General features: G+C 56.2%; 1 protein-coding gene across 5 annotated transcripts in view; it reads right to left on the bottom strand.

The window, feature by feature from the left end:
• Positions 1-8,180, bottom strand: part of JUP (junction plakoglobin) — a 26,996-nt gene extending 18,816 nt beyond the window's left edge. For 2 of the 5 annotated variants that reach the window (XM_024745811.1, XM_024745821.1), the window contains exon 1: positions 8,050-8,180. The gene's annotated coding sequence lies outside the window, so the exon portion shown is untranslated. The other 3 variants (XM_024745839.1, XM_024745830.1, XM_024745847.1) reach the window with 3 other exon arrangements.
• Between the last annotated feature and the right edge of the window lie 7,557 nt (positions 8,181-15,737).

Below are 15,737 nucleotides of genomic sequence, written 5' to 3'. Positions count from 1 at the left end.
GGGGGGAGCCTTAACTAGCAAATGAATCTCATGCTTCCCTAGAAGCAACCCTGGCCGGCATTTTATTATTCCCAGTTTCTAGGTGAGGAAACAAGCTCCAGGCTGAAAAACAGTGGCGCTCTGCTCAAATCCAGATCTGCCTCACTGCCAGCCAGCCTCCAGCCCACCAGGGAGAGAATGCTGCAGAAGACAGTGAGGGGCAGGGGGCAGGAGCGGCACAGGTGGAGCCGAGCACCTGCTGCTTGGCAATCAGGAGTCCCAGGTTCTAGTCCCACCTCTGCTGCAAACTTGCTGTGTGTCCTTGGGCAACAGCTTTCCCTCTCTGTGCTTCATCTTCAGAAAGGGTAGCCCAGGTGATCTCAGAGGAAAGTTGATATCTAAGATTCTAGGAATAAAGAGTCAGAATTCCCATGACAGACCAGAAAAGGCTGAGGGTGGGCAGGGTCAGAGGTGGAAAGCAGTCCAGAAAGGACACGCACCAGAACTCTTCTTGAAGAAAGGATGCTGGTGGGAAGCCACTCCCGCCACAGGAAAGATGTAAGTCAGACCTCAGGCAGGGCTGTCAAGCAGCCCCACCTTTCTCCCCACCTACTCCCCAGGAGAACCAGGGGAATTCTTTTTTTCTTTTTTAATATATTTATTTATTTATTTTTGGCTGTGTTGGGTCTTCGTTGACCCACACGGGCTTTCTCTAGTTGCGGCCAGCGGGGGCTACTCTTTGTTGCAGAGCACGGGCTCTAGGCACACAGGCTTCAGTAGTTGTGGCACATGGGCTTAGTTGCTCCGTGGCGTGTGGGATCTTCCCGGACCAGGGCTCGAACCTGTGTCCCCTGCACTGGCAGGCGGATTCTTAACCACTGCGCCACCAGGGAAGCCCCAGGGGAATTCTTTCACAAGAAACAAAAGTGCTGTTTTTGCAGCTCCCAGGGTGGAGGAGGCCGCACCGGTTTGGTCTTGTCCCTCTCCGCCCTGGACCTGGAGTGAGACCCGCCACAATGCCCCTGGACAGAGCCAGGGTGGAAGGAGGCGAGACAGACGCGGGCCCTGCCCCTGCACCCTGGCGGGAGCCGGGCAGAGCCAGACACAGGGCGGGGCCCTGAGTTGAATGGGGGCACTTTGTTTAGCAAGCAGTCTCTATTGCAGGAGGAAGGAGCCAGCTCAGAGATCACTGGGTGGGGTGGGGGACCTCGCAAGGGACAGGAAGAGAGAAGACAGGGACCCTGAAGAGGGTGTGCGAAGGACCCTTCCCCCACTGGTCCACACTGGCCAGGAATCTGAAAGCAAGGGGGCTGCTTTGGGGCCTACCCTGCCTGTCGCTCCTGCTTCCTCCTCTGCGTGGCCGACCCAGGGGGCTGGCAGCAGGCACCCTAAATCGAAGACTGTCCTGGCGGAGTGTGGCCCAGCTCTGACATTAAAAAGAACTCCCAGGAATTCCCAGGCAGTCCAGTGGTTAGGACTCCGTGCTTCCACTGCAGGGGGCACGGGTTCGATCCATGGCCGGGGAACGAAGATCCTGCATGCCATGCGTCACGGCCAAAAAAAAATTAAAAATAAATAAAAAGAACCCCCACCAGAGCTGCATCAGGCTTCTTCCCCCTGCCAGTACCTGCCGCAGTGACGGGCTGGGCTGGGCTGCGGGACGCCAAGTGTCAATAAGACACAGGGAGACCAGGACAGGAAATGGGCTGCCTGAGAGGTGAGCTGGGACCCGGCTCAGAAACATTGCATTAGAGCAGTCAGGGCCCCCCAGAAGTTCCTTGGGCCAGAGGCCAGCACCCTGTGCAGACACGGATCACGGGCTCAGAAAATGACAGACGAAGGGGGCCATGGGCAGGGCGGGAGGGCATGGGGGTCAGGGGAAGGCTCCATCCAGCCCCCCCGCACTCACTGGCCGCGTGCCATTGGGCAAATCACGCAACTTCCTGAAGCCTCATTCCCCCTCTGTAAAGTAGAGACAATCAAGACACTCCTTTCTTCAGACGGCTGTGTGTTGTGTGGATGGTACACAGCCATGACTGTGCAAGGCCTCTGTTGGTAGGAAAGGCCCAGGCAAGCGTCCTTCTACTAGGGAAGCACAGACATGGCAGAGGAGGAAGCCAGCAGAGATGGGCCTGGCAAGGTAGCCGGTAGCCAGCCTGCTTTGTGGGACCCAGTACTCAGGGCAAGACCCAGGCTTCCTTTCCCTGACCCCTCAGATGAAGGCTAGGAGGGGAGCTGCCTCCGGCCCTAGGCCAGAGCCCCTGGGGTCGGGGGAGGTGTGGCTGGGGAGGATGAGTTATGTCCAGGTCCTGGGAGGGGAGGCCAGGTGGAGACATGGCGCTGCCCCTCTCCCCGGTCACACGTGCCGCCTTCTGCAGCTGGGGGCCTGCAGGCCAGTCAGGCCTGGACATTCCCCACATAGCAGCCCCAGGGGAGAGGCTGGGCTCCGCAGTGTCGCCAGCCACCACCCTTCCCCACTCTGTCTCTGGCTCCAGAAGAGATCTGGCGAGCGGTCCCAAGCACAGACGGAAACAGACTCTAGAAAAGTACAGAGACAGACAGGACTGCATCCCTTGAGAGCCCTGTCTCCCCCATCAGGCTGGGGCTTCCCATCTAGGCCTCTCCCCTCAGACGGGTGGCTCCAGGAGAAATGTCCACCACCCGCACACTAGATGTTCCTTGGCAGACTGTGGTCTCCCCCATCAGACTGGTCATTCCAAACGGGCAGGGACTGAAGCGGGTACCATGTGTGGCCAGGGTCCTGGGGACGGGAGAAGATACAGAAGCCCATCCTGAGCTTCCGGAGGAAACCCCTCACTTCCAGGCTGGAGGACAGCCTGAGCTGTGGCCCAGCACTGGCTGCGGGTGGAGGTTCAGGTCAGGCCGACCCAGCTGCTGTTTATTTTCTTCCTTCTGGGCTCCTGCCCAAAGCAAACAAACCAGGGTGGGAAAATGAAGGGGACTTGGAGGAGAGGGAAATGCCTAGCCAGGTGGCTGGACCCTGGGAAACTCCGGGCTCCCCTGGAGAGGGCTCCAGCTGGAGCGCCATTCCCTGCTGGGGACCCTGGGTGGGCAAAAATCCCAAACCGGCAGATGACCCTAAACCGGGACTCCTGGGAATGGAAAAACACTTTACCAGCCTCAGGAAACAACAGCTAAGGACTCACTTGGGTCGGTGACGTATCTCAATACCCAAGTGCCTGGTGTCCCCACCTGGCCACCCCCACCCAGGGGGGCTTGGGGAGTCCGTCCCCAGCTCATGTCCACTCCTCAGGGTGTGATTCCCCAGGGTTTCATTCTGTAAGGATCGCTGCCTGGCCCTCTCCTGGAAAAGCAGGGAAGACCCAACTCTTACTTCCCTGTTCAGCATTTGCTGGAGAAAACTAGGGTTCGGATAAAGATTTAGTTAAAATTTGTTATTGTATACAGAGCATAAGATCATCCAAGAGCGAGGCTGAGATAATAGGAGGATGCTAAGAAAAGAGAAGGGAAAGAAATGTTCATGGTTAGATGCTTCAACAGGATTACGGGTGACTTTTTTTCTTCTCTTGGAAACTTTCCTAAACTTTCCAACTGTTTTGTAAAATGATCAGATATTACTTTTTCAATCAAGTGGGAGCGGGAGTCGTGTAGTGAGTGCAACCTCCACCCACCCCAGAATAAGCAGTGTATTGATTGCCCAGCCCCGTCCCAGTTCTCCCCTGTCCCTGCCACTCACCAGAGACAAGAATCCTCTGTCCCCACAGGGAGGAAAGACAGTCGACCTGTAACCCACACTCTGCAGGTCTTAGAAAGCTGAGCTTCCTGCCCTGAGGGCCCCCAAAGCCTGAGGGGCCAGAAGGCTGAGCAAAGGGGGAGTGGTCGGTGAGCTTTCTCTTCAGCCTAGCCAAGGAAGCTGCTGGAAATCAGGACAGTCCACGCCCCCCAGACCTCCCCCAGATTCAACCACGTCCCAGGAGGCAGGCCTCAAGGTGTCGCTTGCAAAGACACAAACCCTGATGACCTGCCCCAGTCACACTGCTGCTTCTCTTCATAGGGGTCACTGGGCCAGCGGCTCATGGCTACCTGCTTCTCACACGGCCAGGTCTCTCCTCCCAAAAGACACAAGACTAAGAGTTTCCCCAGGGACCCCAACAGACCTCAGACTCGCCCCAAAGGGTAGATTCCTACCTGCCCTCTCTCCTGGGGCAGCCTGGCTCTCCCCCAGCTCACACGGATGGAACCCTGCTTCATCCTCTTCCGAGAAGAGTCAACCCTGAGCCTCCACCAGGATCTCCCTCTTACTCATCAACTCAAGATCTCACCTCTAACAGGCAGGGAGTCCTTCCTCCTGTCTAGCCTCCATTCCTTTCATAAGAGTCCCAATCGCTCTTGTGTCCTCAGGGCTGTTGGAAAACTGCAAGCCTGTCACCCTTTTCACAGCAATCACCCGGGACTGAGTTCATTCTCTTTCTTTCTTTGTCACATCAAGTCCCCTCAGCCTTCTCTTCTCCAGGATCAGTAACTCCCCATGCCTAGGGTCCCCTCCTGACCTCAAGGGATCTGGAAGCCCCATGTCGATAGGCTCAGTACCCAGGCTGTACTGACACATATAGAGGCCCCATTTCCCAGGCCCGTTCCGGTGTCAGGTGCCCAGTAGGCAGACGTGCCAGCAGGTCTGAGGACAGTGACACCAGCCCCTCCCTCCAGGACCCAGGCCCTGCTGACTCCACCCCAATCACCAGAAAGGCCTCCTCAGCAGCAGAAAACCTACTCCCAGCCCCCAGGGCTCCCAGCTCCAGAGGACAACCAGCTCCCCACCCAAGACCAGCCTGGCAGTGCTGACTGGTAGAGTCCAGCAGGACACTGGTCCGGTCCTAAATCTGACTCTCGTTTCTCTCCACTCCCCAGGGAACAGGCCCCCCCTTTATCCTGGCCCAGCTCCAGCCCCCAGCAAAGCAGACAACTCCCACTTCCTATACAGGGAGAAGTCCAGAACAGTCCATGGCTCGGCCCAGCTCAAGCCAGGAGGCGGCAGCAGCTTTGACCCCTGCCCTCCTCTCCCTGCCGAAACCTCCTCCACACATCCGCCACAGCCCCTGGCCTTGGGGAGATAGCCCCCTCCACCAGGAACCAAAAACCAACCCACGGGAGGGTCAGGGGTTTCAGAGGGCAGGAGGCTGGGACGTTGAGTCACCCCTAGCTGGCAAACCTGCCCCCGCCTTCACCAACCACACACACCACCCTGGACCCTTTGGAATTCTCTTCTCCCCAAACTCCTAAGCAGAGACTCTCAAAAAAGGGATGGCAGAAAAATTCTTCCCAGAGCCATGGTGGGGTGATACAGCAAGATGGGCCCTGGGCTTGGCGCCAAAGGACCCAAATGCCAGCCTTGGCCCTGCTTGGGTCTCACTGTGCAACCTTAGGCAAGTTACTTAACTCCCCTTCCTCACCTGTAGAATGGAGTAATGATACTTGCCTAGAGGGATGGTCATAAAGATTAAGTGAGAACAGTTAATGAAAGTGCTTGGAATCTGTAAGTAGCCCCTTACCTTTTAAGTGACCATTTATCAAGTACTTATTCGGTAGTTGGTACTATTATTTCCATTTTGCCCAGGAGGTCACTGAAGCTCAGAGAGGTGAAGTGACTTGACCAAGGCCACGCAGGTAACGAGCGACAGAGCTGGGAATCAAACCTAGCTCAGTCCAAGCCTAAATCCCTATGCTCAGAACTGCCCCACTATAACATCTGTCCAAATAATAGCCCTTCTGTAGAGAAGTCAACTGCCCCATCTCATTCTAAGGTGGCTCTTTTCCACAAGCCCTCCCAGGCCAGGGAGAGACCCCCGTCACCTGTACCTGCCCAGTCAGTACCCCTTCCTTCCCATGCAATGCACTCTCAAAGCCTCATCCCTGGCAGCCCAAACAGAGATTCCAGAGGAAATGGGGTTGTAACTGGGGTGGGGTGGGACCGGGTGGAGGCATGGAGAGGGCTCATGTCACCCAAGCTGAGGCTTGATCTAGCAAGAAATGACCACTTGGATCCTACCTTTTTTTCCCCTCTCCCTCCAGTCCAGTAAGTAGCCAGTTTGCACCTCCTAACAATACTTCAGCAGTATTATCTTTTCATCGAAGCCAGGAACCAGATTAGCTAACCTCATCATTTAACCAGTGTAATTAACAATGCCTTCCCCTCCTCCACTTTGGCACAGAGAAGAGGGAAAACTGGTTATTTTGCCCAAACTCCTTGCCCTTGTGACACCCACTGGAGCAGAAGAGGTATGGGACTCCCCCTGACCCAGGGCACTCCATGGGGTGGGTCTGACCTCCGCCCTCACTCTCCCATCTACCCCCCACGGTGGAGTTGTAGGGTGGTAAGGGTCTTCCCAAGTGAGTCAGGGCAAGCAACCCTGATCCCCCCAACCTTCCCTTCATCTCAGGAATGGAGAACCTGGCTGTTACATCCCCCCTTTCTGTTCCCCAAGGAGGCCAGGGAAGGGGCTCTCAGGAAATTGTTGGGGGGGAGTAGGGAGGGCAGCAGCTAACGCAGCTCTGCCCGAAACCTTCCCCACTGAAGCCTTCCTCCAGTCCCACCTTCCCCATCGAAGTCTCTCCGGAAAGGGGGTGGGTGGGAAAAGGACTTCAAAAGCCTCCAGAAGGAATGCACCTTCAAAACCCAGAAATCAAATGGAAATCCAGCCCCATTGCTCCGCGCTCTTCGGACTCAATCCCCAGCCAGCTAAATAACGTGGGGGATGGGATAGAGGGAAAAAAAACACCAGAACAATCGCTCCCCCCACCCTCAGTCAGTTTGGCCCGGCCCGGCCCCACCCCCATTCCTGGGGAGGGGGGCAGAGCTCGGGAGAGAGCCTGTAGGGCAGACCTCCTGCGAGGGGGTGTGGTGGTCCCCGGAGACAGGAAGACAAGGAAGAAGCTGCTTCCCCTTTGGCCCGGCCCCCCACCCCGGCCCCCCCTCAGGCCCCAAGGGGCCCAGCAAACAGGATGGAGGTGGGGGCTGGGAGGACGGGGTCACAGCGCAGGCACTGCCCAGGTTCAGCCTGGCCGGCTGGGGGAGGGGGCTTTGCTCCGAGAAGGACCCCTAAAGCCTGCGGGAAGCCCAGGGCAAGGAGGCAGGAAAACCCCCAGAGAAAGCCGCCGTGAATACTCCTTCCTGGAAAGTTTGTTCGGGGTGATTTTTCCGCCAAGAAGAGGATAGAAAGGAAGGGTAGTCCTGTTCCCATATCAACACTCTGGAAGCCGCAGCTACTGGAAACTGGGCCGGTGAATTCTCCACCCGTGCACGACCCCTCCGCCCAGACCCCTATCTTGAGCCTCGGGTGCCAGACACCGGCTGGGCGCGGAGCCGGGCCCAGCACCAATCCCCCTGCCATCCCATCCCGCCTCCGCTGGCGGAGCCAGAGCCCGGCACCCACCCGAACGGAGCGGAGAGAGGCGCCGCAGGTACAGTCCCGACCAGGCTCGCAGAGCTGGAGGGCAGGGCCTCCGGACTCCGTGTGCTCACCTGCTCCGCAGGTGGGGCCCGCGTCTCTAGGAAAATGTGCGCTCAGCCCTCACAGTTGGGCAAGCCGGGCGTAGACAATAGGGCCCCACCCAGGCCTGGGGGAGTAGAGAGGGAGGGAAAGGGAGGATAACGCGTGGGGTGGGGTGACGGTGGCCCCAAAGAGACCAGCGGCAGCAAGTTTCGCAAACAGTAAATTCCTGATTACAGAGTGAGCGCTGGGACGCAGGCCGAGCAGGTTAAAGTCTCCCCCGCAAGAAGCAGGGCCAGAGTCAGGGACGCGGCGCCCAGCGAGCTCTGCGGGTCCCGGGGGAGGCGCGACCCGGAGGCACCTGCCCTGATCCCTCCCCACCTTTCTCAGACACAGGCTCTCGGAGCCCCCAGTCGCGCTCCGCGCGAACCTCGCGCCCACTTAGTCACCGCGCCCAGGACCCCAGCGCGCCCCCTGCCGCCCGTGCAAGGTGGCTCTCCCTGGCTCCCGCCCTCACCTGCCCGGGGACGGCGGGGATCGGCCTCTCGTCCGCTCGCCCCGCTTCCCTCGCCACAGCGATACCTGCCCCGATCGTCCGCACCTGCGTTTGGAGCCTGGCCGGGCTGGGTAGGGGTCGGGCCGGGATGGGAGCCGGCGCGGGCTGCGAACTGAGCTTAGCGCACTCGGGCGGTGGCTGCTCCGGACTCTGGCCAAGGCAGCAACTCAGTAACCGAACAAAAGGCGAAAGGACCTGACAGCCAAGCCACGCCTCTCGCCCCCTCGAAGCTCCGCCCCTGAGGGAGACGCCCACCCGCTGATGTGGGCTTACTGGCTGCCTGGCCTGACTGTCCTATGGAGAGGCGGAGCCTCGCGCCCAGTCCCCTTTCACCGCCGCCTCTGTTTATCCTCTGGCCATTGGCCCCAGGGACTGCCACTCGGCCCTAGAGACGTTTTTCCAACTTGAGGTTCCATCCTAACTCCGCACCTATTGGCAGATTGAGGGTTACTTCCTCCTGATTGGGCAAGGAACTGTAAGACTAAGGAAGGAACCAATGGAAGGGATGGGGTGTGTCTTGTCCCACCCTACCCCCGAGCAGGTAAGAATGATTACTCTCCCCTTCCCCCTACCTGTCCAACAGGTGAGTCAGGAGGGGCCATGGGAAAGGACAGACTACTTCACTGGCCAGTCAACTCAGCGTCAGGCATGATGCTTCTTTGGGCTTATTCACCCTTGCCTCAAAGTGGTAATAACGTATTAGTATAGCATTTCATAGGCTTTTTTTTCTGGGCTGGGATTTTTTTTCCCAAAAGATGGAGTGCTCATGAGCTTTACAATTAGAAGTCCTGGATTCGGGTTCTGCTACTTAGTAGCTATATGATCTTAGGCAAATTACTTGTCTTTCACCCTGTTTCTCCACACCTGTAAAATGGGTTTATGAGCTACATCTCTCTCTCATGGGGGTGAAGGAAGTTTTGTGAAGTCACTTGGACAACTGCTAAAACTTAAATTAATGATGGGTTTTTAAAAAAAAATTCTCATGACAATTCTGAAAAATTGTTAGGGCAACAAAATGGTCCTCATTTCAAAGATGAGGAAACTGCTTCAGAGAGATGACAAAACTAGAAAATGGCACATCCTAAACTAGACCCCATTTCTAACTTCAGGGTCCACCAAACCACATGCTCTCCTGGTGGAATAATAGCATAGACATAAAATGTCAAAGCAGTGGGGGGAGGGGCTTCCCTCGTGGCGCAGTGGTTGAGAGTCCGCCTGCCGATGCAGGGGACACGGGTTCGTGCCCCGGTCCGAGAGGATCCCACATGCCGCAGAGCGGCTGGGCCCGTGAGCCATGGCCGCTGAGCTTGTGCGTCCGGAGCCTGTGCTCCACAACGGGAGAGGCCACAGCAGTGAGAGGCCCGCGCACAGCAAAAAAAAAAAAAAAAAGCAGTGGGGAGGGGCTGGGGAAAAGGCAAAAATGAATATTCTGGGGAGAGGCAGAAGAGCCACGATGTGTGTCAAAGAGAAAGTATTGGTGGGTTTGGAAAAAGTCAGGCAGCACCCTCCCTCCCCCAACAAGCCAGGGGCGACGCCTGCCCCGACAGATCTAAAGGACATCAACACTGGCATTAAAGAAATGGGGCAGCAGGCCCCTCAGTAGTGGAAGTCTGGGTTAGTTATCAGAAAGAACTTCCCAGGGCTTCTCTGGTGGCGCAGTGGTTGAGAGTCTGCCTGCCGATGCAGGGGACACGGGTTCGTGCCCCGGTCCGGGAAGATCCCACATGCCGCGGAGCAACTAAGCCCATGCACCACAACTACTGAGCCTGCGCTCTAGAGCCCCCGAGCCACAACTGAAGCCCACATGCCTAGAGTCCATGCTCCGCAACAAGGGAAGCCACCGCAATGAGAAGCCCGCGCACCACAACGGATAGTAGCTCCCACTCTCCACAACTAGAGGAAGCCCGCGTGCAGCAACGAAGACCCAACACAGCCAAAAATAAATAAGTAAAATAAATAAATTAAAAAAAAAAAGAGGGCTTCCCTGGTGGCGCAGTGGTTGAGAGTCTGCCTGCCGATGCAGGGGACACGGGTTCGTGCCCCGGTCCGGGAAGATCCCACATGCCGCGGAGCAACTAAGCCCATGCACCACAACTACTGAGCCTGCGCTCTAGAGCCCCCGAGCCACAACTGAAGCCCACATGCCTAGAGTCCATGCTCCGCAACAAGGGAAGCCACCGCAATGAGAAGCCCGCGCACCACAACGAATAGTAGCTCCCACTCTCCACAACTAGAGAAAGCCCGCGTGCAGCAACGAAGACCCAACACAGCCAAAAATAAATAAGTAAAATAAATAAATTAAAAAAAAAAAGAGGGCTTCCCTGGTGGCGCAGTGGTTGAGAGTCTGCCTGCCGATGCAGGGGACAAGGGTTCGTGCCCCGGTCCGGGAAGATCCCACATGCCGCGGAGCGGCTGGGCCCGTGAGCCATGGCCGCTGAGCCTGCGCGTCCGGAACCTGTGCTCCGCAACGGGAGAGGCCACAACAGTGAGAGGCCCGCGTACCGCAAAAAAAAAAAAAAAAAGAAAGAACTTCCCAGTAGGCGGGTTGGGAAGACAAGGGTCTTTCTGTGGTTGATGGAGTGAATGCCTGCTGTACAGTGTGCCAAGGGTCTTACAGACATTCATTTATTAACACAAGTATTGGGCTTCCCTGGTGGCGCAGTGGTTAAGAATCCGCCTGCCAATGCAGGGGACATGGGTTCGAGCCCTGGTCTGGAGGAACCCGCATGCTGCGGAGCAACTAAGCCCATGCACCACAACTACTGAGCCTGCGCTCTAGAGCCCATGAGCCACAGCTGCTGAGCCTGCATGCTGCAACTACTGAAGCCCTCACTCCTAGAGCCCGTGCTCCGCAACAAGAGAAGCCACCGCAATGAGAAGCCTGTGCACCACAATGAAGCGTAGACCCCGCTCGCTGCAACTAGAGAAAGCCCGTGAGCAGCAACGAAGACCCAACACAGCCAAAAATAAATAAATTTATTTTTTTAAAAAACACACAAGTATTGAGCACCAACTGTATACTAGACACTGGGTTAGACCCTGGTGACAGGGAAAATCAAAATGACCCCAACCCTCAAAGGGCTTCCAGAGGGCCAAGTGTAAACAGGTCATCTTAGCCACTCCATGTGTGTCGGTGTTGGAGGGGTGATTGTTCAGGAAAGGGTCCCCCGCTCAAAAAACCTTTACATCCCCAAAGCTAGCCCTCAGGCTGGGCTGGATGGAGGCATGTCCATCCTTGACCACTTTCTCCACCAGAGAAAGGAATGATGGCAAAACAGTCTCACTTCTGAGGCTTGTGCCAACCAAGTCTTCCTGGAAGGGGCCAGGGAGACATCAACATCCCCAGCCAGTTACCATCCACATGCCCTGGCCACTGCCCTGTGCTTTGTTTCCCCTACTCCCCAACTTCTTTCTCCCTACCTTCCCTGTGCCCCATCCACCTGCTTGCCACCCTGCCGCGCCATGCAGCAGCCAGCCCCCAGCTTGGGAGGAAAAGAGCTCCCAATCCTAGGCTGCTGCCCCCTCCAGCGTTTCCCTTCATTCCTCTCCCACCTCCCATCTTCCCCTGCCCACTTCACGCACCCACACAAGGCGACACACACACGTCCAGACCTACGCCTGGCTTAACCCCTTCCTTTCTCCTGACTTCAGTAGGTTGTTTGACTGCAAAGGGGTGGAGAAGCCTGGGTGGGGTGGAGAGACAGAAATAAGGCTTCAGAATAAAGCCTGTGTGTTTGTGTGTGTGTGTCCCCAGAATTCTCCCTGCACGTCAGCCTAGAACATGCTGCAACAAGCTGGCCCCAAAACTCAGCCTGAGACTGGGTGGAGGCATCACCACAGCAGCAGGAAAGACTGGGCTGAGAGCTGCATCTCCCACATCAAGGGAGTTTCTGCACGTTTATTAAGCACCTACTGTTGCCTGCTAGGCACTGAGGATTCATCTGTAGGATACAGAAAAGAATCAGAAAATGATGTTTACTAGAATCAGCTGTCTGTATAGGGGATTTGGTCTCATGGGGCAAGGAGGTGCCTAGGGATAGGGATGAGAGTCCCTGTGGCCACAGTCTCCTCTGTAGCTTGAACTTGAAGGAAAGGCCACAAGACCATCTTACCCAGTCCCCTGCCTCCAAGCCTTTAAAGGCAGGGACTTCTCTGTTTGACAAATCTCCAGGAAAGGAGATTCTCCAGCCTCCCTTATATGAATACCCTTGTGTCCTTATTCTAACACTGGTAAATTCCTTCTGGTGTCTAGCCCTAATTCATATCCCTGCAGTTTAAACTAATTTCTCTTGCCCAGAGCTCAGTGGAAGCAGAGTCTTTGGGCCACCAAGAACACATATAGTTAATTCAACCTTGCAGATTTGTGGGGCCTCAGAGTAAAGGAGGGAAGGGCATCAAGTGGCCCCTCCCAAGTCCCCCCAGAGACAGGAGTTACTGGCAAAGAGGGGCCTGTCTGATGAGGGGAGCCGGTGGAGGATGGGAGGCGTTTCCCTGGAGAAAGGCGACCGAGGCAGCCCGGCCGCCCTCCTCAGCTCCTCTCCCTTCTTCTCAACCTCCACGAGGCCTCTGGGCCATATAAGGAGGTGCATGAGTCTCTGTTATCTGTTCACAATCAGTCCTTTCTCTGTGGAGGCCCCTTCCCCAGACAGAAGCAAGTAGACATTTAGATCTGCACACGTTACACACACCCTTCCATGCTCACACCTCAGGGATATACACTCACAGGCACAGATTCATACACACAAACCCCAGCCGTGTCAGCACTCTCTCCCCAGTACACTCAAATACACACGGCCTTCTTCCCTCCTCTTCTGCCTGGCCTCAGGGATGGCCGCCTCCATAAAGGAAGACCAGGTAAACAGACAGGACGCTAAACTTCAGGCTGATGACGGTCCCTTGCCACCACCCGGCAGCTCTCCCCTGGCGTTACAGCAGCGGGAAAGGAGCACGGACAAGTGGAAGTCATTCCCGGGTGGCAAAGTCCCAGGCAAAGGGGCAAGAGCCATCCGTACACCTAGGCCCCTGCTCTGGTCCTTCTGCGGTCGCGTCCCTCCACACAGAGCCAAGGGGATGAACGTACACAGGTTGATGCCTTGGCCCTTGGAGATCACACTACGGGTACGTGCCCAGCTCTGACCGTGCTTCTAGGGCCTGTGGGTCTCTCACTCAGGTTCTTTCTCCTGTTCACATAGCAGCACCGTGCATGGTGTGAGCACAGTAGGCCAAGGGGCTACAAGGGGCAGTTATGGGAAAGGGATGCACACAGCGGGGACAAGCTGCAGTGCCTGCACCCACATGCTGGAGGCCCTTTGTGGTGTGGGGGAAGCCAGGGCTGCGAAGGGGAGGGGAGATGGCCCGGGGCTGGGGGTCAGGGAGAAGTTTTCTGCAGGCTTCCATGTTCTGAGAAGGAGTCAGAGGTCTGAATTCCAGCCTGGCTTTCAGGTCACGGTGGAGGTATACTTGGCAAGGTGTATGTTTTTTTTTTTTTTAACAAAAGAACATTTATTCTTCTCTTCCTTATTACAAAACATGTTAAGTATAAAAAATGAAAAAGAATCAGCTATATTCCCATCATAGTTAAATACTCGCTGTTCATATGTTGTTGTGTATATTTCCAGCATTTTCTCTAAGCATTTTCACGTATCCATTTTTTCTGGATGATAGTTGATTTACAATGTTGTGTTAGGTTCAGGTGTACAGCATAGTGATTCGGTTACACATATACATATATTCATTCTTCTTCAGATTCTTTTCTCATATAGGTTATCACAAAATTAGTAGAGCTCCCTGTGCTATACGGTAGGTCCTTGTTAGTAATAAGGTGTACCTTTGAACAGTTAGCTTGACTTGTAACTTACGTAGATCTATGTCTGTGCAACTCCGTTTGCACTGCTGCCCCTTTCCACTGCCCCTGGCGTTTGGGTGAGGGGACTTGCTCAGGGTGACCCCTTCAGGCCTGGGGAGAGGACATTGGCTACAGAAGAGTCTCCCAAATGCTCTGGCTGGAGCGGGCCCAAGCATCGCCAGGAGTGGGAACAGGGCAGGATGGTGCAAGGCCCCAGAGGTGAGGGTGGGTGTGCTCCTGCCATTTTTGCTCGCCTTTGTCCAAGGGGAGGAACCTCAAGGCCAGAGGCTGCCCACGGCCTGGCCCAGTGGGTGTGTGCCCAGCCCGCCTGGGGAGGGCTCTTAATAGCAGAGGTAGCTCCAGCCACACTTCCCAGCGAGGCGAGGTGTGTGGGCGGGGATGGAATGTCAAAGGGAAAACAGGGAGACAAGAAAACAGAGATAGGATGGGCCAGAAATAGCACGGGCCAGGGCGAGATACCAGGGGCCAGTGGTGGTGGACGGAAAGGCTGGAGGAGGGTCAGGACCACTCCAGAGAATGTCCATCTCCGAGCGGCCCCCTCCTCCCCCCTCACCTACCTCAACCGTCCCAAAGTACGATTTCAGGGCTTCAGGAGCCCAAAAGGCAGGGCCCCAAGCATCAGGATTCTATTCTGGAGCTGGGTCTCCCTGGGTCTCTGAGCAACCTTCTCCCCGTCCTGAGTGGGTTGGGGGAAGGGAGGGGACAAGGCCTTGCCGCTTGAGTCACCCCGCTTCCAGTTCCTGGCCTGGGCGACTCCACTCACAGGCTTACACAGCTGGGGCCCCACCCGCCTTGCCAGCCTGCCTGCCTGCCCCTCCCTCCCCCAACAAGCCAGGGGCGACGCCTGCCCCGACAGGTACTCTTCCCACCGAGAGGCCACTCCTCCCCGGTCCGCATGCGTACATGCGTGTCAGCGCGCGCGCACACGCACACACGGCAGGAGTTTCTCTCCCACCTGTTGAGAATCCTTGGGAAGAGGGAGGAGTACTCACTAATAAGAGCCCCCTTCCTTGTATATTTGGGGACACTGAATTTGGAGCTAGGAGAGGAACTTCCCCAAGGTCACACAAGCAAACTGCTGGCAGTTGGGGGGAGGGGGGCAGATGAGAACCAACCTTGGGAGAAGTCAGCTGGAGGTGTGACTTCAGGCAAACCTCCGGATTAGAGAGCCAAGGCAGGGGGGAGGGGTGGGGCAGCCCGGGGCCGGCCGGCCCTCCTCGGGGACTAAATCAGTACCTTCCCTCACTTCCTCTAAACCCTCTAAGCCGGCGAGGGCCCTACACAGACCCACTGCCATCGATTATGCAAAGAGACCCTTCCCCCACCTCCTCCCGCGCACTGGCCTTCCCGGTCTCCCTGACCTGGACTCCACCTCGGTGGGAACTAGGGCCAAGGTTTGGAGGCCCCTAGCCTTGTACATTAATCCCAGCTTCCCTAGTCCCATCCTGCGGCCACCAGGGAATTTGAGAGTTGAGATCCTTGAATATTTCATCAGCACTTCAGCCTGCAGTTGAAGAAGCAGCCAACGTACAGCTCATGGATAATTTATGGCCCCAGCAGAGAACCTGGAAGTAGTGAGGGGGAGGGGCAGGGAGAGTGGGGGCGGGTGAAGCCTGGACCCGGCTGTGAAGCCAGCTCCATCCAAAGTATGTGCTGGGGGCCGCCGGGGAGGAGCTCCAAGGCCAGGGACATTTCCATTTTTGAGGATATCAAGGTATTACCAAAAAAAAACGGTTATCAAAATAATTATGCTAAAGGTTAAAGTTACATGACAAGCATTTTCTGACTTCATTCCTGTGTCTCTGTAACTGTGTGTATAACCTCACTTGGAGATAACAAAAAATTTATGTTATCTCCTTCAAGTCTG

The sequence above is a fragment of the Neophocaena asiaeorientalis genome, unplaced genomic scaffold (assembly GCF_003031525.2).
Source record: "Neophocaena asiaeorientalis asiaeorientalis breed wild unplaced genomic scaffold, Neophocaena_asiaeorientalis_V1.1 scaffold1, whole genome shotgun sequence".
Lineage (NCBI taxonomy): Eukaryota > Metazoa > Chordata > Mammalia > Artiodactyla > Phocoenidae > Neophocaena > Neophocaena asiaeorientalis.
Note: the sequence above shows the minus strand (reverse complement) of the source record. Positions and strands in the feature narration are given on the sequence as shown.